Here is a 24,070-nt window from a genome sequence, read left to right on the forward strand (position 1 = left end):
ATCAAGAATGTTGTAATGCACTCAAATCCATTTGAAATCTCATATTTGCAAAGCCGCAATAGCATTACAACATGCGCTAATGTCGTTTCGCCGGGTTTTCGCTGCGAGACGCTCACATCAAATAGAATGGATGTTTTTTCCCCCCACTATATATACTACGTCTCAAATTCCCAACCCGATCACACGCCACTAGTGCAAAGTTCTATGTCGGGCGTTATTGCTAAACTGTTTCTGGACTTGAAGTCAGTTAGGGAGAACTGGTGTTAATTTTGTCAACGAAAACTAAAAAATAATTTCGGCAACACACATTTTCCACCGGACTAAAACTATACTAGACTAGACTAAAAATCTCATTAACTCATTGACTGGCAGCCATTTTGACTGAAGCAACTTACTTCGCTCCTGGTTGTTTTACTGGATTTGGACTCATTTTGGAAGGGCCACAAACTATTCTGTTCTATTGCTTATAAAAACATGGAACCTACCAAAAGAAAGATTAGAGTCTCTTCTTTCATGAGGAAAAAAAATAAAAATTCTATCTGTTTCTGTTTTGCAGCAATTTGCATTAGAATATAGCTACGTTTCATAGTTATTCAAAATTCCTGATGAAAACACTGGCAAAAAGAGCTTGTTGCAACATTAAAAAACGCATTTATACGTTTTTGGGTTTTAATGATTTAATAAACAATAACTGGGACTAAATGAGTATGCATTTCCGTCGACTAATGAAGATGAGACAAAAATATCCTTCACCTAATAAAAACTGGACTAAAATCTATCGACATTTTAGTTTATGAACAAAAACGAGACGAAAATGATATGATTTAGTCAAATCTTGTCTCTGCTGATCTGTCATATCTTGTGACACTGTCATGTGACACACAGCACAAACACATGGCACAGCCAGCAGGTTGATTCACGGTGAAAGGTTAAAAAAAAATATTAAAGTTATAACTTAATCCAATGTTCCAACAATAATGATAATGCGACTGCTAAATAATGATGGCTCACTTACTAGCTCGACGCATGGAGAAAATTTGATGTGAAATAGTTTTAGATCCAAAAAGTGTCAATATAATCCGATGACCAGGAAAAAAAATAAAATAAAATAAAATATATATATATATATATATATATATATATATATATATATATATATATATATATATATAAATATATAATATTAGGCCTGGGGTGGTTTTTGAAAACCATTAGAAAACCATTACAGCCGATCGGTTCAACAGTTTCGGTTCGGACCGTCTGTGTTCCGCTCGGTCGCTTTCACACGACTTTTTTTTTTTTTTTTTTTTGTACCCCTTCATGAGCGCTAATCCAAAATGTCGGCGTCCATGGTTACGGAGCGCGTCCATGGTTACGGGGCGCGTCATGGCCATGCGTCATATCCTTCCAGCAAAGCTGTAGCCAATCATATTGCAGTGGGGCGGGTACAACCTCGGAACAGCTATCAGCTAGCATGCTACAAAAAATCATGTTGTTGTGTAGCGTTTCGGCGACGCGTTTGAAATATCAGCAAAGGACTTGGAACGAAAATGCGTGGGGTGGCGTGGAATCGAGACAGAAAGGTGAAAAAAAATAAAAAATGAAACATCCAAGTACTGGTGAGTCTATTTACTTGCTATTGAACTGTATCGAGCTAACAGCAGTGTTTGTGTTGACTCGCAAAAGCGCTCTACAGAGCAAGATTTGTTACATAAAACGAACGTCGGAATTACAACTGGCTGGAAATTGTTATGTTCATGAATGAGTTGTGTGTTTTGTTTCAAACGGGATCTTGGTTTAACGCGATGATATTCGATGTTAGCATAGCACCACTTAAGTCTTGTAAAACTCGTAGGCAGGTAAATCCCCCTCAAAATAACGGTGGAACGTCTGCAACTAAAGCACATCTTGTCCGTTTCATTTGAAATCCAGTGTGGTGGTGTTTAGAGAACGTGAATGAAGAGATGAGGTGCATCAGAGGAGAATCAGCTGAGCTCATTCTCACATAATATTCTCACATAATGTAGACATGACATTTTACTCTATCCATCTTCGATATGACTTATGACGAATCCCTGTCTTATGTTCATCAACTAAAACTTATTTAATAACTTGATCTTGCAATTTGAATAGTGGAATTATAATTTGATCTGAGAATAATTCAAAGATCAGTGTTTGAGCGAGTGTTTTACTACTACTGCTACTAATAGTAATAGATTTTATTTATAACTAGGGCTGTCAAAATTAATACAATAAAAGAAATGGAAGCACACAGTAAATAAAACGGTCAATTACAAATCAGAGTAAAAACATAAAAAACTAGAGCTGCAAGCAGCTATAAAGGGCCCTCGCAACCCGGGCCACGTTGAGGTGCTTGCACGTCGGGGTACTGGCACTTTGGGGTACTGTCAAATAGGACAAGGACCATCTAAAATGTTTTTGACAAGCCTTGTGTGTGCAAAGTTTTATCAAAAAGCCACAGATGGTGTGTAATTCACAAAATAAATTCAAAACGGCTGACTTCCTTTTAGGTTTAGTACACGGCTACAGAATACTTTTTGTAGGTCTTAGGCTGATAGGTATGCCTCACAATTTTCACAAATCTCGGTGACTCATACCATCGGAAATGCTCCATAAAAATGTATAGAGGGCGCTATTGAGCACAACGTTGGGGTACTTGCACGTCGGGGTACTGGCACGTGGGGTACTGTTACATAGAAGAAGGACCATTTTAAAAGTAAATGTTTTTCCCATGCCTTGTGTGTGCAAAGTTTCATGAAAAAGGCCAAAAATTATGCATAATTCCCAAAATAAAATCAAAATAGCAGACCTCCTCTCAGGTTTAGTAAATAGCTATAAAATACTTTTTTGTAGGTCTCAGGCTGATAGGTATCTGTCCTAAGTTTCTCAAATCTAGCATAATCATACAATCGGAAATGCTTCATAAAAATGTCTAGAGGGCGCTATTGAGCCATTTATTGCAAATTGCACAAGAAATCTCTAAAATATTCATTTTCATGACAAGTCTGACGTGTGTGCAAAGTTTCATGAGTTTTCGCATATGTATAGACCAAAACAAAGCAGCAATTTACTTGGCAAACAATGCATCGCTCTGGCAACAGCATGCGACAAAATAAAAAACTTTCGATAACTTTGCATCTTAAACATCTTAAGATGAAACACACCAAGTTTGAAGACAATCGGATAAATTTAGTAGGAGGAGTTCGTGAAAATATGACCCCTACGAAAGGCCACAAAAAATGACTACAAATCCCAACCTAAATCAAAATGGTGGACTTCCTGTTTGGTTTCGCATATGGCTCCAAGAGACTTTTTTGTACATCCTGAGCTCTTATGTATGCCTTCAAAATTATCATCACGCTAGGTGAAACGTACAACCGGGAATGCTTCGTTAAAAGGAGTTTTTTAGCTCAAAATGTGATGCCCGACCCCTGGGGGACTTCCTGTTGGGTTTAGCACATGGCACCAAGAGACTTTTTTGTATATCGTGGGCTGTTATATATGTCTCCAAATTTTCGTAGCTATAGCTGCTTCGTACAACTGTGAATGCTTCATTGAGAAGGAATTATTTCCTTTGCAAAAAGTGCATACCACGACAACAGCGTGCGACAAAATAAAAAAGCTTTCAATAACTTTTCATCTTTAACCTCTTAAAATGAATCACACCAAGTTTGAAGATGATCGGATAAACTCTGTAGGAGGAGTTCGTTAAAATAAGACCCCTATGAAATGGCCAAAAAAATGGCAACATGTTCCAAAGTAAATCAAAATGGCTGACTTCCTGTTAGGTTTAGCATATGGTTCAAAAAGAGTTTTTTGTACCTCAAGGTCTGTTACATATGTCTTCAAATTTTAGTAACTCTAGGTGAAACGTACAGCCTGAAATGCTTCATTAAGTAAGAATTTTGAAATGCTAAATTTGATGCCCTGCCTCTGGCGGACTTTCTGTTAGGTTTCGCATATGGCACCAACAGGCTTTTTTGTAGGTCACAGTCTGTTACATATGTGTACCAATTTTCGTAGCTCTAGTTTAAACGTACAACCGGCAATGCTTCGTTAAGTACAAATTTTTAAACTCCAAATTTCATGCCCCGCCCCCGTCATATAGTATGTCAAAAACTTTTGATTTTTTTTACCATGATGTTGTCCCAGGTGTTGAGATGGTACAGCCCAAGTCTGAAGTCAATCGGGTTAACCGTGTAGGAGAAGCGGGCAAAAGTATGACCCCTGCAAAAATGGGCCAAAATTGGACATTCAAATACTCATACCTCACTTCCTGTCTATTTTAGGGTACACATATCAAAGAGGTTTTGGTTCATCTGGATGTGCTACAGGTGCCACACAATTTTCATAGCCGTAGGACAATCGTAGCGGGACAGGGATCCGTCTAAGCTATGTAGGTGGCGCTACAGAGCCATTTTTCTGTTATCATGTATGGCGACTTTAAAATCTAAAAATTTTCGCCAGGCCCGATCTGCGTGTAAAGTTTGGTGAGTTTTCGTTCATGTTTAGTGCCTCAAAAATGTGGTTGTTTGCGGAAAAGAATAATAACAAAGAAAAAGAAGAAGAAGAAGAACTAGAGCTGCGAGCAGCTATAAAGGGCCCTCGCAACCCGGGCCACGTTGGGGTATTTGCATGTCGGGGAACTGGCATGTTGGGGTACTGTTTCATAGGAAACCGTCTAAATTGTAAATGTTTTTGACATGCTTTGTGTTTGCAAAGTTTCATGGAAGGCCAAAAATGATGCACAATTAAAATAAAATCAAAATGGATTGGCACATGTCTATAGAATAATTTTTGGAGGTATTAGGCTGATAGGTATGCCTCCCAATATTCACACATCTAGCTGAACCATATAATCAGATATACTTCATAAAAATATCGAGACGGCGCTATTGAGCCATTTATTACAAATTGCACAACAAATTATAAAATATTCATGTTCGTGAGAGATCTGATCTGTGTGCAAAATTTTGTGAGTTTTTGCCCATGTTTAGACTCTCAAAAAAACATTTTCTTTGCAAACAATGCATCGCTACAGCAAAGGCGTGTGACAAAATTAAATTATTCAATAACTTTTCATCTTAAATATCTTAAGATGAAACATGCCAAAGAATGAAGACGATGTGATAAGTTTTGCAGAAAATATGACCCCTATAAAAGGCCCCAAAAAGTGGCTACAAATACCAAAGTAAATCAAAATGTCAGACTTCCTGTTTGGTTTAGCATTTGGTTTCAAGAGACTTTTTTGTACATCGTGGGCTCTTATGAATGCCTCCAAATTATCATAGCTCTAGGTGAAACGTACAACGGTGAATGCTTCGTTAAAGTGGAGGTTTTTTTTTTTTAGCACAAAATGTGATGCCCGGCCCCTGGGGGACTTCCTGTTGGGTTTAGCACATGGCACCAAGAGACTTTTTTGTACATCGTGGGCTGTTACATATGTCTCCAAATTTTCGTAGCAAGAGCTGCTTCGTACAACTGGGAATGCTTCATTGAGAAGGATTTTTTTTCCTTTGCAAACAAGTGCATGCCACGACAACAGCGTGCGACAAAATAAAAAGCTTTCAATAAATTTTCATCGTCAACATCTTAGATGAATCACACCAAGTTTGAAGATGATCGGATAAACTCTGTAGGAGGAGTTCGTTAAAATGAGACCCCTATGAAATGGCCAAAAAAATGGCAACACGTTCCAAAGTAAATCAAAATGCCGGACTTCCTGTTGGGGTTAGCATATGTTTCAAAAAGAGTTTTTTGTACCTCGAGGCCTGTTACATATGTCTTCAAATTTTGGTAACTCTAGGTAAAACGTACAACCGGGAATGCTTCGTTAAAGAGGAGTTGTTTTTTTTAGCACAAAATGTGATACCCGGCCCCTGGGGGACTTCCTGTTGGGTTTAGCACATAGCACCAAGAGACGTTTTTGTACATTGTGGGCTGTTACATATGTCTACAAATTTTCGTAGCTCTAGCTGCTTCGTACAACTGGGAATTCTTCATTAAGAAGAATATTTTTCCTTTGCAAACAAGTGCATGCCACGGCAACAGCGTGTGACGAAATAAAAAGCTTTCAATAACTTTTCATCTTCAACATCTTAAGATGAATCACACCAAGTTTGAAGATGATGGGATAAACTCTGTAGGAGGAGTTCGTTAAAATAAGACCCCTATGAAATGGCCAAAAAAATGGCAACACGTTCCAAAGTAAATCAAAATGGTGGACTTTCTGTTAGGTTTAGCACATGGTTCAAAAAGTGTTTTTTGTACCTTGAGGGCTGTTACATATGTCTTCAAATTTTGGTAACTCTAGGTGAAACGTACAGCCGGGAATGCTTCTTTAAGTAAGAATTTTGAAACGCAAAATTTGATGCCCCGCCTCTGGCGGACTTCCTGTTGGGTTTAGCATATGGCACCAACAGACTTTTTTGTAGGTCGTAGTCTGTTACATATGTGTACCAATTTTCGTAGCTCTAGGTTAAACGTACAACCGGCAATACTACATTTAGTAAGAGTTTTGAAACTCTAAATTTATATACCCCCGGCATATAGAAGGTCAAAATTTTTTGATTTTTTACCATGATGTTGTCCCAGGTGTTGAGATGGTACAGCCCAAGTTTGAAGTCAATCGGGTTAACCGTGTAGGAGAAGCGGGCAATAGTATGATCCATGTAAATGTGCAAAACTGGGCCAAAATTGGACATTCAGATGATCATACCTCACTTTCTGTCTATTTTAGGGTACACACATCAAAGAGGTTTTTGTTCATTGGGATGTGCTATAGGTGCCACACAATTTTCATAGCCGTCGGACAATCGTAGCGGGACAGGGATCCGTTTAACCTACGTAGGGGGCGCTAAGGAGCCATTTTTCTTTTGTCATGTATGGCGACTATAAAATATCAAATTTTTCGCCAGGCCTGATGTGTGTGTAAAGTTTGGTGAGTTTTCGGTCACGTTTAGTGTCTCAAAAATGTAATCGTTTGCGGAGAATAATAATAATAATAATAACTAGAGCTGCGAGCAGCTATAAAGGGCCCTCGCAACCCGGGCCACGTTGGGGTATTTGCACGTCGGGGTACTGGCATGTTGGGGTACTGTCAAATAGGAAACCATCTAAATTGTAAACGTTTTTGCCATGCTTTGTGTTTTTAAAGTTTCATGGAAAGGCCAAAAACGATGCACAATTAACAAAATAAAATCAAAATGGATTGGCACATGGCTATATAGAATACCTTTTGAATATATTCGGCATGCCTGCCAATATTCACACACCTAGCTGAATCATATAATCGGAAAGACTTCATAAAAATGTCTAGAGGGCGCTATTGAGCCATTTATTACAAATTGCACAACAAATCTCTAAATAAAATATTCATGTTCCAGACAGGTCTGGTGTGTGTGCAAAGTTTTGTGAGTTTTCACCCATATTTAGACTCTCAAAAAAGCATTTTTCTTCACAAACAATGCATGGCTACAGCAAAGGCGTGTGACAAAATAAAAAAATTCAATAACTTTTCATCTTAAATATCTTAAGATGAAACACGGCAAAGAATCAAGACGATCTGATAAGTTCTGTTGAAAATATGACCCCTATAAAAGGCCCCAAAAAATGGCTACAAATACCAAAGTAAATCAAAATGGCAGACTTCCTTTTTGATTCAGCATATGGCTTTAGAAACCTTTTTGTAAGTCTTAGGCTGATAGGTATCCCAATTTTTACAAATCTAGCTGAATCATAAAACACAAAACATTTGCAAAAGCTTCATAAAAATGTCTAGAGGGCGCTATTGAACCATTTATTGCAAATTGAATAAGAAATCTCTAAAATATTCATGCTGATGACAAGCCTGATATGTGTGTAAAGTTTCATGAGTTTTTGCACATGTTTAGACCAAAAAAAAAAAGCAGCATTTTACTTGGCAAACAATGCATCGCCATGACAACGGCGTGCGACAAAATAAATAACTTTCGATAACTTTGCATCTTAAACATCTTAAGATGAAGCACACCAAGTTTAAAGACAGTCGGATAAATTTTGTAGGAGGAGTTCGTTAAAATATGACCCCCAAAAAAGGCCACAAAAAATGGCTACAAATCCCAACGTAAATCAAAATGGTGGACTTCCTGATTGGTTTAGCATATGGCTCCAAGAGACTTTTTTTGTACATCCTGAGCTCTTATGTTTGCCTGCAAATTATCATAGCTTTAGGTGAAACGTACAACCGGGAATGCTTTGTCTGTTTAATCAAAACGCAAAATATGGTGTGCAATTCCAATGCATTGCTATGGCAACAGCGTGTTACAAAATAAAAAACTTTCGATTACTTTGCATCTTAAACATCTTAAGATGAAACACACCAAGTTTGAAGACAGTCGGATAAATTTTGTAGGAGGGGTTCGTTAAAATATGACCCCTGAAAAAGGCCACAAAAAATGGCAACAAATCCCATCATAAATCAAAATGGCAGACTTCCTGTTTGGTTTAGCACATGGTTCCAAGAGACTTTTTTGTACATCATGGGCTCTTATGTATGCCTGCAAATTATCATAGCGCTAGGTGAAACGTACAATCGGGAATGCTTCGTTAAAGAGGAGTTTTTTAGCTCAAAATGTGATGCCCGGCCCCTGGGGGACTTCCTGTTGGGTTTAGCACATGGCACCAAGAGACTTTTTTGTACATCCTGGGCTGTTACATAAGTCTACAATTTTTCGTCGCTCTAGCTGCTTCGTACAACTGGGAATGCTTCATTAAGAAGGATTTTTTTCCTTTGCAAAAAGTGCATGCCACGACAACAGCGTGACGAAATAAAAAACTTTCAATAACTTTTCATTTTCAACATCTTAAGATGAATCACACCAAGTTTGAAGATGATCGGATAAACTCTGTAGGAGGAGTTTGTTAAAATATGACCCCTATGAAATGGCCAAAAAAAATGGCAACACATTCCAAAGTAAATCAAAATGGCGGACGTCCTGTTAGGTTTAGCATATGGTTCAAAAAGAGTTTTTTGTACCTCGAGGGCTGTTATATACCTCTACAAATGTTGGTAACTCTATGTGAAACGTACAACCGGGAATGCTTCGTTAAAGAGGAGTTTTTTAGCTCAAAATGTTATGCCCGGCCCCTGGGGGACTTCCTGTTGGGTTTAGCACAGGGCACCAAGAGACTTTTTTGTACATCTTGGGCTGTTACATATGTCTACAAATTTTCGTAGCTCTAGCTGCTTCGTACAACTGAGAATTCTTCATTAAGAAGAATTTTTTTCCTTTGCAAACAAGTGCATGCCACGACAACAGCGTGCAGCGAAATAAAAAGCTTTCAATAACTTTTCATCTTCAACATCTTAAGATGAATCACACCAAGTTTGAAGATGATCGGATAAACTCTATAAGAGGAGTTCGTTAAAATAGGACCCCTATGAAATGGCCAAAAAAATGGGAACACGTTCCAAAGTAAATCAAAATGGTGGACTTTCTGTTAGGTTTAGCATATGGTTCAAAAAGAGTTTTTTGTACCTTGAGGGCTGTTACATATGTCTTTAAATTTTGGTAACTCTAGGTGAAACGTACAGCCGGGAATGCTTCATTAAGTAAGAATTTTGAAACTCAAAATTTGATGCCCCGCCTCTGGCGGACTTCCTGTTGGGTTTAGCATATGGCACCAACAGACTTTTTTGTAGGTCATAGTCTGTTACATATGTGTACCAATTTTCGTAGCTCTAGGTTAAACATACAACCGGCAATACTACGTTTAGTAAGAGTTTTGAAACTCTAAATTTGATGCCCCACCGCCGTCATATAGTATGTCGAAAACTTTAGATTTTTTACCATGGTGTTGTCCCAGGTCTTGAGATGGTACATCCCAAGTTTGAAGTCAATTGGATTAACCGTGTAGGAGAAGCAGGCAAAAGTATGACCCCTGTAAATTTGCAAAAATTGGCCAAAATTGGACATTTAAATACTCATATCTCACTTCCTGTCTATTTTAGGGTACACACATCAAAGAGGTTTTTGTTCATCTGGATGTGCTACAGGTGCCACACAATTTTCATAGCCGTCGGACAATCGTAGCGGGCCAGGGATCTGTTTAACCTATGTAGGTGGCGCTATGGAGCCATTTTTCTGTTATCACCTATGGCGACTTTAAAATATCAAATTTTTCGCCAGGCCTGACGTGTGTGTAAAGTTTGGTGAGTTTTCGTTCACGTTTAGTGTCTCAAAAATGTGATTGTTTGCGGAAAAGAATAATAACAAAAAATAAAAAGAAGAATAATAAGAATTCCTTGAAAAACAATAGGGACCTCGCAGCGGTCGCTGCTCGGGCCCTAATAATAATAATAATTCTTACAAAAACAAGAGGGACCTCGCAGCGGTCGCTGCTCGGGCCCTAATAATAATAAGAAGAATTCCTACAAAAACAATAGGGCCTCGCAGCGGGACCGCCGCCGCCGCTGCTCGGGCCCTAATAATGAGAAGAATTCCTACAAAAACAATAGGGCCTCGCAGCGGCACCGCCGCCGCCGCTGCTCGGGCCCTAATAATAAGAATTCCTTCAGGAACAATAGGGACCTCGCAGCGGTCGCTGCTCGGGCCCTAACTAGAGCTGCGAGCAGCTATAAAGGCCCCTCGCAACCTGGGCCACGTTGGGGTACTTGCACGTCGGGGTACTGGCATGTTGGGGTACTGTTTCATAGGAAACCGTCTAAATTGTAAATGTTTTTGCCATGCTTTGTGCTTGCAAAGTTTCATGGAAAGGCCAAAAATGATGCACAATTAACAAAATAAAATCAAAATGGTTTGGCACATGGCTATAGAATAATTTTTGTAGGTATTAGACTGATAGGTGTGCCTCCAAATATTCACACATCTAGCTGAATCATATAATCGGAAATACTTCATAAAAATGTCTAGAGGGCGCTATTGAGCCATTTATTACAAATTGCACAACAAATCTCTTAAATATTCATGTTCTTGAGCGGTCTGATCTGTGTGCAAAGTTTTGAGTTTTCGCTCATGTTTAGACTCTCAAAAAAAAAAAGCATTTTTCTTTGCAAACAATGCATCGCTAGAGCAAAGGCGTGACAAAAAATTTCAATAGCTTTTCATCTTCTTCAGATGAAACACGCCAAAGAATGAAGACAATCTGATAAGTTTTGTAGAAAATATGAGGCCTATAAAAGGCCCCAAAAAATGGCTACAAATAGCAAAGTAAATCAAAATGGCAGACTTCCTGTTTGGTTTAGCATATGGCTTTAGAAACTTTTTTTTGTCAGTCTTAGGCTGATAGGTATCCCAATTTTTACAAATCTAGCTGAATCATACATTTCCAAACGCTTCATAAAAATGTCTATAGGGCGCTATTGAGCCATTAATTGCAAATTGCACAAGAAATCTCTAAAATATTCATGTTTATGACAAGTCTGATGTTTGTGTAAAGTTTCATGAGTTTTCGCTCGTTTAGACAAAAAAAAAAAAAAAAAGCAGCATTTTACTTGGCAAATAATGCATCGCTATGCCAACGGCTTGCGACAAAATAAAAAAAACTTTCGACAACTTTGCATCTTAAACATCTTAAGATCAAACACACCAAGTTGGAAGACAGTCGGATAAACTCTGTAGGAGGAGTTCGTTAAAATAGGACCCCTATGAAATGGCCAAAAAAATGGCAACACGTTCCAAAGTAAATCAAAATGGCGGACTTCCTGTTAGGTTTAGCATATGGCTCCAAGAGACTTTTTTGTACATTCTGAGCTCTTATGTATGCCTTCAAATTATCATCACACTAGGTGAAACGTACAACCGGGAATGCTTCGTTAAAAGGAGTTTTTTAGCTCAAAATGTGATGCCCGACCCCTGGGGGACTTCCTGTTGGGTTTAGCACATGGCACCAAGAGACTTTTTTGTACATCGTGGGCTGTTACATATGTCTCCAAATTTTCGTAGCAAGAGCTGCTTCGTACAACTGGGAATGCTTCATTGAGAAGGATTTTTTTTCCTTTGCAAACAAGTGCATGCCACGACAACAGCGTGCGACAAAATAAAAAGCTTTCAATAAATTTTCATCGTCAACATCTTAAGATGAATCACACCAAGTTTGAAGATGATCGGATAAACTCTGTAGGAGGAGTTCGTTAAAATAGGACCCCTATGAAATGGCCAAAAAAATGGCAACACGTTCCAAAGTAAATCAAAATGGCGGACTTCCTGTTAGGTTTAGCATATGGTTCAAAAAGAGTTTTTTGTACCTTGAGGGTTGTTACATATGTCTTCAAATTTTGGTAACTCTAGGTGAAACGTACAGCCGTGAATGCTTCATTAAGTAAGAATTTTGAAACTCAAAATTTGATGCCCCGCCTCTGGCGGACTTCCTGTTGGGTTTAACATATGGCACCAACAGACTTTTTTGTAGTTCATAGTCTGTTACATATGTGTACCAATTTTCGTAGCTCAAGGTTAAACGTACAACCGGCAATGCTACGTTTAGTAAGAGTTTTGAAACTCTAAATTTGATGCCCCACCGCCGGCCGGCATATAGTATGTCAAAAACTTTAGATTTTTTTACCATGGTGTTGTCCCAGGTCTTGAGATGGTACATCCCAAATTTGAAGTCAATCGGATTAACCGTGTAGGAGAAGCGGGCAAAAGTATGGCCCCTGTAAATGTGCAAAAATGGGCCAAAATTGGACATTTAAATACCCATATCTCACTTCCTGTCTATTTTAGGGTACACATATCAAAGAGGTTTTTGTTCATCTGGATATGCTACAGGTGCCACACAATTTTCATAGCCGTAGGACAATCGTAGCGGGACAGGGATCCGTCTAAGCTATGTAGGTGGCGCTACAGAGCCATTTTTCTGTTATCATGTATGGCGACTTTAAAATATCAAATTTTTCGCCTGGCCCGATCTGCGTGTAAAGTTTGGTGAGTTTTCGTTCACGTTTAGTGTCTCAAAAATGTGATTGTTTGCGGAAAAGAATAATAACAAATAACTAGAGCTGCGAGCAGCTATAAAGGGCCATCGCAGCCCGGGCCACGTTGGGGTCCTTGCACGTTGGGGTACTTGCACGTTAGGGTACTGGCACGTTGGGGTACTGGCATATTGGAAGCAAAATTTCTTTGAAAATGGCATAATAAACGTTTACATGTAGAATATTTTTTTTGCCAGTGTGTGTCAAGCTCAACGGGTTTTGGGGATTGTTAAGACCTGCAAAAATCAGCGTCCTTTTTTATTTTTAGGCAATGAGTTGCCCTGATTGGTATTTTTTTGTAAAAGTCGATATACACATCATCGCTTGTTGTACTCATTGCACAATGTTACTTTTATTGTCCAAAGGGGCAATCCAAAATGAATAAAACAAAATGGAAACGTACATACGTTTGGATCGGTGTGAAGCCAGTGAACAATTTGAGTGCTTAGCCACGGCCACAGCGATTCGCGAAAACTCACAAACTTCGTGTTGTGACATCATGAAGGCCGAAACCCTCATCTGAGCAAATATGAGGTTGGTCCAGTTAACGTGTTTGGAGAAAAATGTACAAGAAAATTCGTAAGAAAAAAAATTGCCACTAGGTGGCGCTATCAGTAAGATGAAATATAAGTTCGTAGATGTCTTAAGGGCTGGACTCTCATCAAATGTGTGAAATTTTGAGAAGATAGGATCATCTGGGTCAAGTTCATGCAGCTTTTATTGTCACGAAAAATTTTCTGACTTTGCGTCACCGTAGCGGCCACGCCCTTTGGCGAAAAGTTACAATATTCGGTGTGGGGCATGATCAACATCTTAAGGCTTTTCTGACCAATTTTCAACTGGATCCCTTCAACGAGCTCGGCACAGTAGCTAAAAACGTAAAGTATGACATTTATTGTTACCACTAGGTGGCGCTATATGTATAACTGAATTTTATCATATAGATGCTTTCAGGCCGTGACTATTACGTTGCCTGAGAAGTTTGAGATTTTTTGGAGCTTGAACATGGGAGTTATCACACTTAGAATGAGTTGACATTTTTTGTACAAAATACCGTATGTGGGGTATTTTTTTTTCACGCCTGAAGGGCTAGGTGGCGCTGCATATGTAACTGAATTTTGTCATAGAGATACCTTCAGGCTTTGACTATAAACATACATGTCAAGTTTGGGATTTTTTGGAGCATGTACCGGGGAGTTATTAAGCATATCCTTTTTCAGTGCGAAACACATATTTGATGCCCCGCCCTCATCATATAGTATTTCCAAAAGTCAAGATTTTTCTGCCTGTAGTTGGCTCAGGTCTTGACATGGTCCAGGTCAAGTCTAAAGTCAGTCGGATGAAATGTGTAGGAGAAGTGGGCAAAAGTATGCCCCCTGAAAATGTGCAAAAATCGTCAAAAATGGGACATTCAAAAATTCCTAGCTCACTTCCTGTTCATTTTAGCACATGGGTCCAAGAGACTTTTTTGTAGGTCTTGGACTCCCTCATACACCTAAAAATTTTCGTAGATCTTGCTTAAACGTACAATCGGGGCTGCTTCGTTAAAAATTTCTAGGGGGCGCTATTGAGTCATTTTTGTAAAAATAGGACAATACATGATAAAATATTGCTCATTTTGCCAGGCCAGATGTGTGTGCCAAGTTTCATGAGTTTCTGCGCATGTTTAGACCATCAAAACTAGCGTTGTTTTCTTGGCGAACAGTGCTTAGCCACGCCCACAGCGATTCGCGACAACTCACAAACTTCGTGTTGTGACATCATGAAGGCCGAAACCCCCATCTGAGCAAATATGAGGTTGGTCCAGTTAACGTGTTTGGAGAAAAATGTACAAGAAAATTCGTAAGAAAAAAAATTGCCACTAGGTGGCGCTATCAGTTAGATTAAATATAAGTTCGTAGATGTCTTTAGGGCTGGACTCTCATCAAATGTGTGAAATTTTGAGAAGATAGGATCATCTCGGTCAAGTTCATGCAGCTTTTATTGTCACGAAAAATCTTCAGACTTTGCGTCACCGTAGCGGCCACGCCCTTTGGCGAAAAGTTACAATATTCGGTGTGGGGCATCATCAACATCTTAAGGCTTTTCTGACCAATTTTCAACTGGATCCCTTCAACGAGCTCAGCACAGTAGCTAAAAACGTAAAGTATGACATTTATTGTAACCACTAGGTGGCGCTATATGTATAACTGAATTTTTTCATATAGGTGTTTTCAGGCTGTGACTATTACGTTGCCTGAGAAGTTTGAGATTTTTTGGAGCTTGTACATGGGAGTTATTCAGCATTTGCTCTTTCTGGACAAATGAAATTTTAAAGGCAATATTTGATGCCCCGCCCCCGTCATATAGTATTTCGAAAACGCAAGATTTTTTGCCTAGTTTTTCTCTTAAGTCTTGAGATGATAAATGCCAAGTTTAAAGTCAATGGGATGAAAAATGTTTGCATAGGGGGAAAAAGTATGACCACAGTGAATGTGCCAAAATAGGCCAAAATTGGACATTAAAAAATTCATAGCTCACTTCCTGTACATTTTAGGAAATGGCTTCCACTGACTTTTTTGTGCGTCTCGTAGTGCTACACGTGCCTGCCAATTTTCGTAGCTCTAGCTCAAACGGGCCGGGATTGGTTTTTATTTTTCTACGCTAGGTGGCGCTATAGAGTCGCGTTGTTATGACAACTACATAATATCAAATTTTTCGCCGGGCCCGAAGAGACTGCAAAGTTTGGTGAGTTTTCGTAAATGTTTAGGCCCTCAAAAATGCGATCGTTTACGGAGAAGAAGAAGAAGAAGAAGAATAACTAGAGCTGCGAGCAGCTATAAAGGGCCCTCGCAGCCCGGGCCACGTTGGGGTCCTTGCACGTTGTGGTACTTGCATGTTGGGGTACTGGCACATTGGGGTACTGGCATATTGGAAGCAAAATTTCTTTGAAAATGGCATAATAAACGTTTACATGTAGAATATTTTTTTGCCAGTGTGTGTGTCAAGCTCAACGGGTTTTGGTGATTGTTAAGACCTGCAAAAATCAGCGTCCTTTTTTATTTTTAGGCAATGAGTTGCCCTGATTGGTATTTTTTTGTAAAAGTGTATATACACATCATCGCTCGTTGTACTCATTGCACAATGTTACTTTTATTGTCCAAAGGGGCAATCAAAAATGAATAAAACAAAATGGAAACGTACATACGTTTGGATCGGTGTCAAGCCAGTGAACAATTTGAGTGGTGGAAACTAAAAGAATATTCATAAATGACTTAGTTATCACACTTAGAATGAGTGTACATTTTTTGTACAAAATACCGTATGTGGGGTATTTTTTTTTTTTTTTATATAAGCCTCAAGGGCTAGGTGGCGCTGTATTTATAACTGAATGTTGTCATAGAGATACCTTCAGGCCTTGATTATAAGCATACATGTCAAGTGTGGGATTTTTTTTGGAGCATGTACCGTGGAGTTATTAAGCATATCCTTCATTCACGATATTGCTTTTAATGTCCATAGAGGCTATCAAAAATAAATAAAAATATATATATGTTTGGATAAGTCTGATGCCAGTGAACATTTTGAGTGGTGGAAACTAAAAGAATATTCAGAAATGACTTCGTTATCACGCTTAGAATGAGTGTACATTTTTTGTACAAAATACCGTATGTGGGGTATTTTTTTTTTATTCCTCAAGGGCTAGGTGGCGCTGCATATATAACTGAATGTTGTCACAGAGATAACTTCAGGCCTTGACGATAAACATACATGTCAAGTTTGGGATTTTTTGGAGCATGTACCGGGGAGTTATCAAGCATATCCTTTTTCATTGCGAAACACAAAATTTGATGCCCCGCCCTCATCATATAGTATTTCGAAAAGTCAAAATTTTTCCCCCTGTCGTTGGCTCAGGTCTTGACATGGTCCAGGCCAAGTCTTAACTCAGTCGGATGAAATGTGTAGGAGAAGTGGGCAAAAGTCTGCCCCCTGTGAATGTGCAAAAATCGTAAAAAATGGGACATTCAAAAATTCATAGCTCACTTCCTGTTCATTTTAGCATATGGGTCCAAGAGACTTTTTTGTAGGACTTGGGCTCCCTCATACACCTAAAAATATTCGTCGTTCTTGCTTAAACGTACAACCGGGGCTGCTTTGTTAAAAACTTCTAGGGGGCGCTATTGAGTCATTTTTGTAAAAAATAGCACAATCAACAATAAAATATGGCTCATTTTACCAGGCCAGATGTGTGTGCCAAGTTTCATGAGTTTCTGTGCATGTTTAGACCCTCAAAACTGGCGTTGTTTTCTTGGCGAACAGCGCTTAGCCACACCCACAGCAATTCGCGAAAACTCACAAACTTCGTGTTGTGACATCATGAAGGCCGAAACCCTCATCTGAGCAAATATGAGGTAGGTCCAGTTAACGTGTTTGGAGAAAAACCTAGAAGAAAATTCGTAAGAAAAAAAATTGCCACTAGGTGGCGCTATCAGTTAGATGAAATATAAGTCAGTAGATGTCTTTAGGGCTGGACTCTCATCAAATGTGTGAAATTTTGAGAAGATAGGATCATCTCGGTCAAGTTAATGCAGCTTTTATTTTCACGAAAAATCTTCAGACTTTGCGTCACCGTAGCGGCCACGCCCTTTGGCGAAAAGTTACAATATTCGGTGTGGGGCATGATCAACATCTTAAGGCTTTTCTGACCAATTTTCAAATGGATCCCTTCAACAAGCTCAGCACAGTAGCTAAAAACGTAAAGTATGACATTTATTGTAACCACTAGGTGGCACTATATGTATAACTGAATTTTATCATATAGATGTTTTCAGGCCGTGACTATTACGTTGCCTGAGAAGTTTGAGATTTTTTGGAGCTTGAACATGGGAGTTATTAAGCATTTGCTCTTTCTCGACAAATGAAATTTTAAAGGCAATATTTGATGCCCCGCCCCCGTCATATAGTATTTCAAAAAGGCAAGATGTTTTGCCCAGTTGTTCTCTCAGGTCTTGAGATGATAAATGCCAAGTTTGAAGTCAATTGGATGAAAAATGTTTGCAAAGGGGGAAAAAGCATGACCACAGTGAATGTGCCAAAATAGGCCAAAATTGGACATAAAAAAATTCATAGCTCACTTCCTGTACATTTTAGCTACATGGTCCCAAGAGACTTTTTTGTGCGTCTCGGGGTACTACACGTGCCTGCCAATTTTTGTTGCTCTAGCTCAAACGTGCCGGGCTTGGTTTTTATTTTTCTACGCTAGGGGGCGCTATCGAGTCGCATTGTTATAACGACTTCATAATATCACATTTTTCGCCGGACCTGAGGAGTGTGCAAAGTTCGGTGAGTTTTCGTGAATATTTAGGTACCCAAAATCGCGATTGTTTGCGGAGAATAAAGAAGAAGAAGAAGAAAAAGAAGAAGAAGAAGAAGAAGAAGAAGAAGAAGAAGAAGAAGAAGAAGAATTTTTACAAAAACAATAGGGACCTCGCAGCGGCCGCTGCTCGGGCCCTAATAATTCTTACAAAAACAAGAGGGACCTCGCAGCGGTCGCTGCTCGGGCCCTAACTAGAGCTGCGAGCAGCTATAAAGGGCCCTCGCAGCCCGGGCCACATTGGGGTATTTGCACGTTGGGGTACTTGCACGTTGGGGTACTCGCACATTGGGGTACTGGCACATTAGGAGCAAAATTTATTTTAACATGGCATGATAAACCTTTACATGTGGATTTTTGTTTGCCAGGTGTGATGTGTGTGTCAAGCTCAATGGGTTTTGGTGATTGTTAAGATCTGCAAAAATCAGCGTCCTTTTTTATTTTTAGGGAATGAGGTGACCTGATTGGTATTTTTTGCAAAAGTATATATCCCCGTCATCGCTCGTACTCATTGCACGATGTTGCTTTTATTGTCCATAGAGGCTATCAAAAATAAATAAAACAAAATAAAAAAGTACATATGTTTGGATCGGTCTGATACCAGTGAACATCTTGAGTAGTGGAAAAAGTAAAAGAATATTCATAAATGACTTAGTTATTACACTTATGAGTTCACAAATTTTGTTCAAAATACCGTAAGTGTTTTTTTTTTTTTTTTTTTTTTTATGCCTCAAGGACTAGGTGGCGCTGTATTTATAACTGAATTTTGTCATAGAGATACCTTCACGCCTTGACTATAAATATACATGTCAAGTTTGGGATTTTTTGAAGCATGCACCGGGGAGTTATTAATTAAGCATATCCTTCATTCACGATACTGCTTTTAACGTCCATAGAGGCTATCAAAAATAAATAAAACTAAATAAAAAATACGTATGTTTGGATAGGTCTGATGCCAGTGAACATTTTGAGTGGTGGAAAGTAAAAGAATATTCATAAATGACTTAGTTATCACACTGAGAATGAGTTTACAATTTTTGTAAAAATACCGTAAGTGGGGTATTTTTTTTTTCATGCCTCAAGGGCTAGGTGGCGCTGCATATATAACTGAATGTTGTCATATAGATAGCTTCAGGCCTTGACTATAAACATACATGTCAAGTTTGGGATTTTTTGGAGCATGTACCGGGGAGATATTAAGCATATCCTTTTTCAGTGCGAAACACAAATTTTGATGCCCCGCCTTCATCATATAGTATTTCGAAAAGTCAAGATTTTTCCCCCTGTCGTTGGCTCAGGTCTTGACATGGTCCAGGTCAAGTCTTCACTGAGTCGGATGAAACGTGTAGGAGAAGTGGGCAAAAGTCTGCCCCTTGTAAATGTGCAAAAATCGTTAAAAATGGGACATTCAAAAATTCGTAGCTCACTTCCTGTTCATTTTAGCATATGGGTCCAAGAGACTTTTTTGTAGGTCTTGGGCTCCCTCATATACCTAAAAATATTCGTCGTTCTTGCTTAAACGTATAACCGGGGCTGCTTCGTTAAAAATTTCTAGGGGGCGCTATTGAGTCATTTTTGTAAAAATAGCACAATCAACAATAAAATATTGCTCATTTTACCAGGCCAGATGTGTGTGCCAAGTTTCATGAGTTTCTGTGCATGTTTAGACCCTCAAAACTGGCGTTGTTTTCTTGGCGAACAGCGCTTAGCCACGCCCACAGCAATTCGCGAAAAACTCATAAACTTCGTGTTGTGACATCATGAAGGCCGAAACCCTCATCTGAGCAAATATGAGGTAGGTCCAGTTAACGTGTTTGGAGAAAAACCTAGAAGAAAATTCGTAAGAAAAAAAATTGCCACTAGGTGGCGCTATCAGTTAGATGAAATATAAGTTAGTAGATGTCTTTAGGGCTGGACTCTCATCAAATGTGTGAAATTTTGAGAAGATAGGATCATCTCGGTCAAGTTAATGCAGCTTTTATTTTCACGAAAAATCTTCAGATTTTGCATCACCGTAGCGGCCACGCCCTTTGGCGAAAAGTTACAATATTTGGTGTGGGGCATGATCAACATCTTAAGGCTTTTCTGACCAATTTTCAACTGGATCCCTTCAACGAGCTCAGCACAGTAGCTAAAAACGTAAAGTATGACATTTATTGTAACCACTAGGTGGCGCTATATGTATAACTGAATTTTATCATATAGATGTGTTCAGGCCGTGACTATTACGTTGCCTGAGAAGTTTGAGATTTTTTGGAGCTTGAACATGGGAGTTATTAAGCATTTGCTCTTTCTGGACAAATGAAATTTTAAAGGCAATATTTGATGCCCCGCCCCCGTCATATAGTATTTCAAAAAGGCAAGATGTTTTGCCCAGTTGTTCTCTCAGGTCTTGAGATGATAAATGCCAAGTTTGAAGTCAATTGGATGAAAAATGTTTGCAAAGGGGGGAAAAGCATGACCACAGTGAATGTGCCAAAATAGGCCAAAATTGGACATTAAAAAATTCATAGCTCACTTCCTGTACATTTTAGCTCCATGGTCCCAATAGACTTTTTTTGTGCGTCTCGGGGTGCTACACGTGCCTGCCAATTTTTGTTGCTCTAGCTCAAACGTGCCGGGCTTGGTTTTTATTTTTCTACGCTAGGGGGCGCTATCGAGTCGCATTGTTATGACGACTTAATAATATCAAATTTTTCGCCGGGCCTGAGGAGTGTGCAAAGTTCGGTGAGTTTTCGTGAATGTTTAGGTACCCAAAATCGCGATTGTTTGCGGAGAATAAAGAATAATAATAACTAGAGCTGCGAGCAGCTATAAAGGGCCCTCGCAGCCCGGGCCACGTTGGGGTCCTTGCACGTTAGGGTACTGGCACGTTGGGGTACTGGCATATTGGAAGCAAAATTTCTTTGAAAATGGCATAATAAACGTTTACATGTAGAATATTTTTTTTGCCAGTGTGTGTCAAGCTCAACGGGTTTTGGGGATTGTTAAGACCTGCAAAAATCAGCGTCCTTTTTTATTTTTAGGCAATGAGTTGCCCTGATTGGTATTTTTTTGTAAAAGTCGATATACACATCATCGCTTGTTGTACTCATTGCACAATGTTACTTTTATTGTCCAAAGGGGCAATCCAAAATGAATAAAACAAAATGGAAACGTACATACGTTTGGATCGGTGTGAAGCCAGTGAACAATTTGAGTGCTTAGCCACGGCCACAGCGATTCGCGAAAACTCACAAACTTCGTGTTGTGACATCATGAAGGCCGAAACCCTCATCTGAGCAAATATGAGGTTGGTCCAGTTAACGTGTTTGGAGAAAAATGTACAAGAAAATTCGTAAGAAAAAAAATTGCCACTAGGTGGCGCTATCAGTAAGATGAAATATAAGTTCGTAGATGTCTTAAGGGCTGGACTCTCATCAAATGTGTGAAATTTTGAGAAGATAGGATCATCTGGGTCAAGTTCATGCAGCTTTTATTGTCACGAAAAATTTTCTGACTTTGCGTCACCGTAGCGGCCACGCCCTTTGGCGAAAAGTTACAATATTCGGTGTGGGGCATGATCAACATCTTAAGGCTTTTCTGACCAATTTTCAACTGGATCCCTTCAACGAGCTCGGCACAGTAGCTAAAAACGTAAAGTATGACATTTATTGTTACCACTAGGTGGCGCTATATGTATAACTGAATTTTATCATATAGATGCTTTCAGGCCGTGACTATTACGTTGCCTGAGAAGTTTGAGATTTTTTGGAGCTTGAACATGGGAGTTATCACACTTAGAATGAGTTGACATTTTTTGTACAAAATACCGTATGTGGGGTATTTTTTTTTCACGCCTGAAGGGCTAGGTGGCGCTGCATATGTAACTGAATTTTGTCATAGAGATACCTTCAGGCTTTGACTATAAACATACATGTCAAGTTTGGGATTTTTTGGAGCATGTACCGGGGAGTTATTAAGCATATCCTTTTTCAGTGCGAAACACATATTTGATGCCCCGCCCTCATCATATAGTATTTCCAAAAGTCAAGATTTTTCTGCCTGTAGTTGGCTCAGGTCTTGACATGGTCCAGGTCAAGTCTAAAGTCAGTCGGATGAAATGTGTAGGAGAAGTGGGCAAAAGTATGCCCCCTGAAAATGTGCAAAAATCGTCAAAAATGGGACATTCAAAAATTCCTAGCTCACTTCCTGTTCATTTTAGCACATGGGTCCAAGAGACTTTTTTGTAGGTCTTGGACTCCCTCATACACCTAAAAATTTTCGTAGATCTTGCTTAAACGTACAATCGGGGCTGCTTCGTTAAAAATTTCTAGGGGGCGCTATTGAGTCATTTTTGTAAAAATAGGACAATACATGATAAAATATTGCTCATTTTGCCAGGCCAGATGTGTGTGCCAAGTTTCATGAGTTTCTGCGCATGTTTAGACCATCAAAACTAGCGTTGTTTTCTTGGCGAACAGTGCTTAGCCACGCCCACAGCGATTCGCGACAACTCACAAACTTCGTGTTGTGACATCATGAAGGCCGAAACCCCCATCTGAGCAAATATGAGGTTGGTCCAGTTAACGTGTTTGGAGAAAAATGTACAAGAAAATTCGTAAGAAAAAAAATTGCCACTAGGTGGCGCTATCAGTTAGATTAAATATAAGTTCGTAGATGTCTTTAGGGCTGGACTCTCATCAAATGTGTGAAATTTTGAGAAGATAGGATCATCTCGGTCAAGTTCATGCAGCTTTTATTGTCACGAAAAATCTTCAGACTTTGCGTCACCGTAGCGGCCACGCCCTTTGGCGAAAAGTTACAATATTCGGTGTGGGGCATCATCAACATCTTAAGGCTTTTCTGACCAATTTTCAACTGGATCCCTTCAACGAGCTCAGCACAGTAGCTAAAAACGTAAAGTATGACATTTATTGTAACCACTAGGTGGCGCTATATGTATAACTGAATTTTTTCATATAGGTGTTTTCAGGCTGTGACTATTACGTTGCCTGAGAAGTTTGAGATTTTTTGGAGCTTGTACATGGGAGTTATTCAGCATTTGCTCTTTCTGGACAAATGAAATTTTAAAGGCAATATTTGATGCCCCGCCCCCGTCATATAGTATTTCGAAAACGCAAGATTTTTTGCCTAGTTTTTCTCTTAAGTCTTGAGATGATAAATGCCAAGTTTAAAGTCAATGGGATGAAAAATGTTTGCATAGGGGGAAAAAGTATGACCACAGTGAATGTGCCAAAATAGGCCAAAATTGGACATTAAAAAATTCATAGCTCACTTCCTGTACATTTTAGGAAATGGCTTCCACTGACTTTTTTGTGCGTCTCGTAGTGCTACACGTGCCTGCCAATTTTCGTAGCTCTAGCTCAAACGGGCCGGGATTGGTTTTTATTTTTCTACGCTAGGTGGCGCTATAGAGTCGCGTTGTTATGACAACTACATAATATCAAATTTTTCGCCGGGCCCGAAGAGACTGCAAAGTTTGGTGAGTTTTCGTAAATGTTTAGGCCCTCAAAAATGCGATCGTTTACGGAGAAGAAGAAGAAGAAGAAGAATAACTAGAGCTGCGAGCAGCTATAAAGGGCCCTCGCAGCCCGGGCCACGTTGGGGTCCTTGCACGTTGTGGTACTTGCATGTTGGGGTACTGGCACATTGGGGTACTGGCATATTGGAAGCAAAATTTCTTTGAAAATGGCATAATAAACGTTTACATGTAGAATATT

The 24,070-nt window shown here is 39.3% G+C and overlaps 1 protein-coding gene across 1 annotated transcript in view; it reads right to left on the reverse strand.

The window, feature by feature from the left end:
- The window catches only part of exoc4 (exocyst complex component 4), a 378,154-nt gene that overhangs the window by 130,628 nt on the left and 223,456 nt on the right, over positions 1–24,070 (reverse strand). The gene's annotated exons all lie outside the window — the stretch shown is intronic.

The sequence above is a fragment of the Festucalex cinctus genome, chromosome 16 (genome assembly GCF_051991245.1).
Source record: "Festucalex cinctus isolate MCC-2025b chromosome 16, RoL_Fcin_1.0, whole genome shotgun sequence".
Classification (NCBI taxonomy): Eukaryota; Metazoa; Chordata; class Actinopteri; order Syngnathiformes; family Syngnathidae; genus Festucalex; species Festucalex cinctus.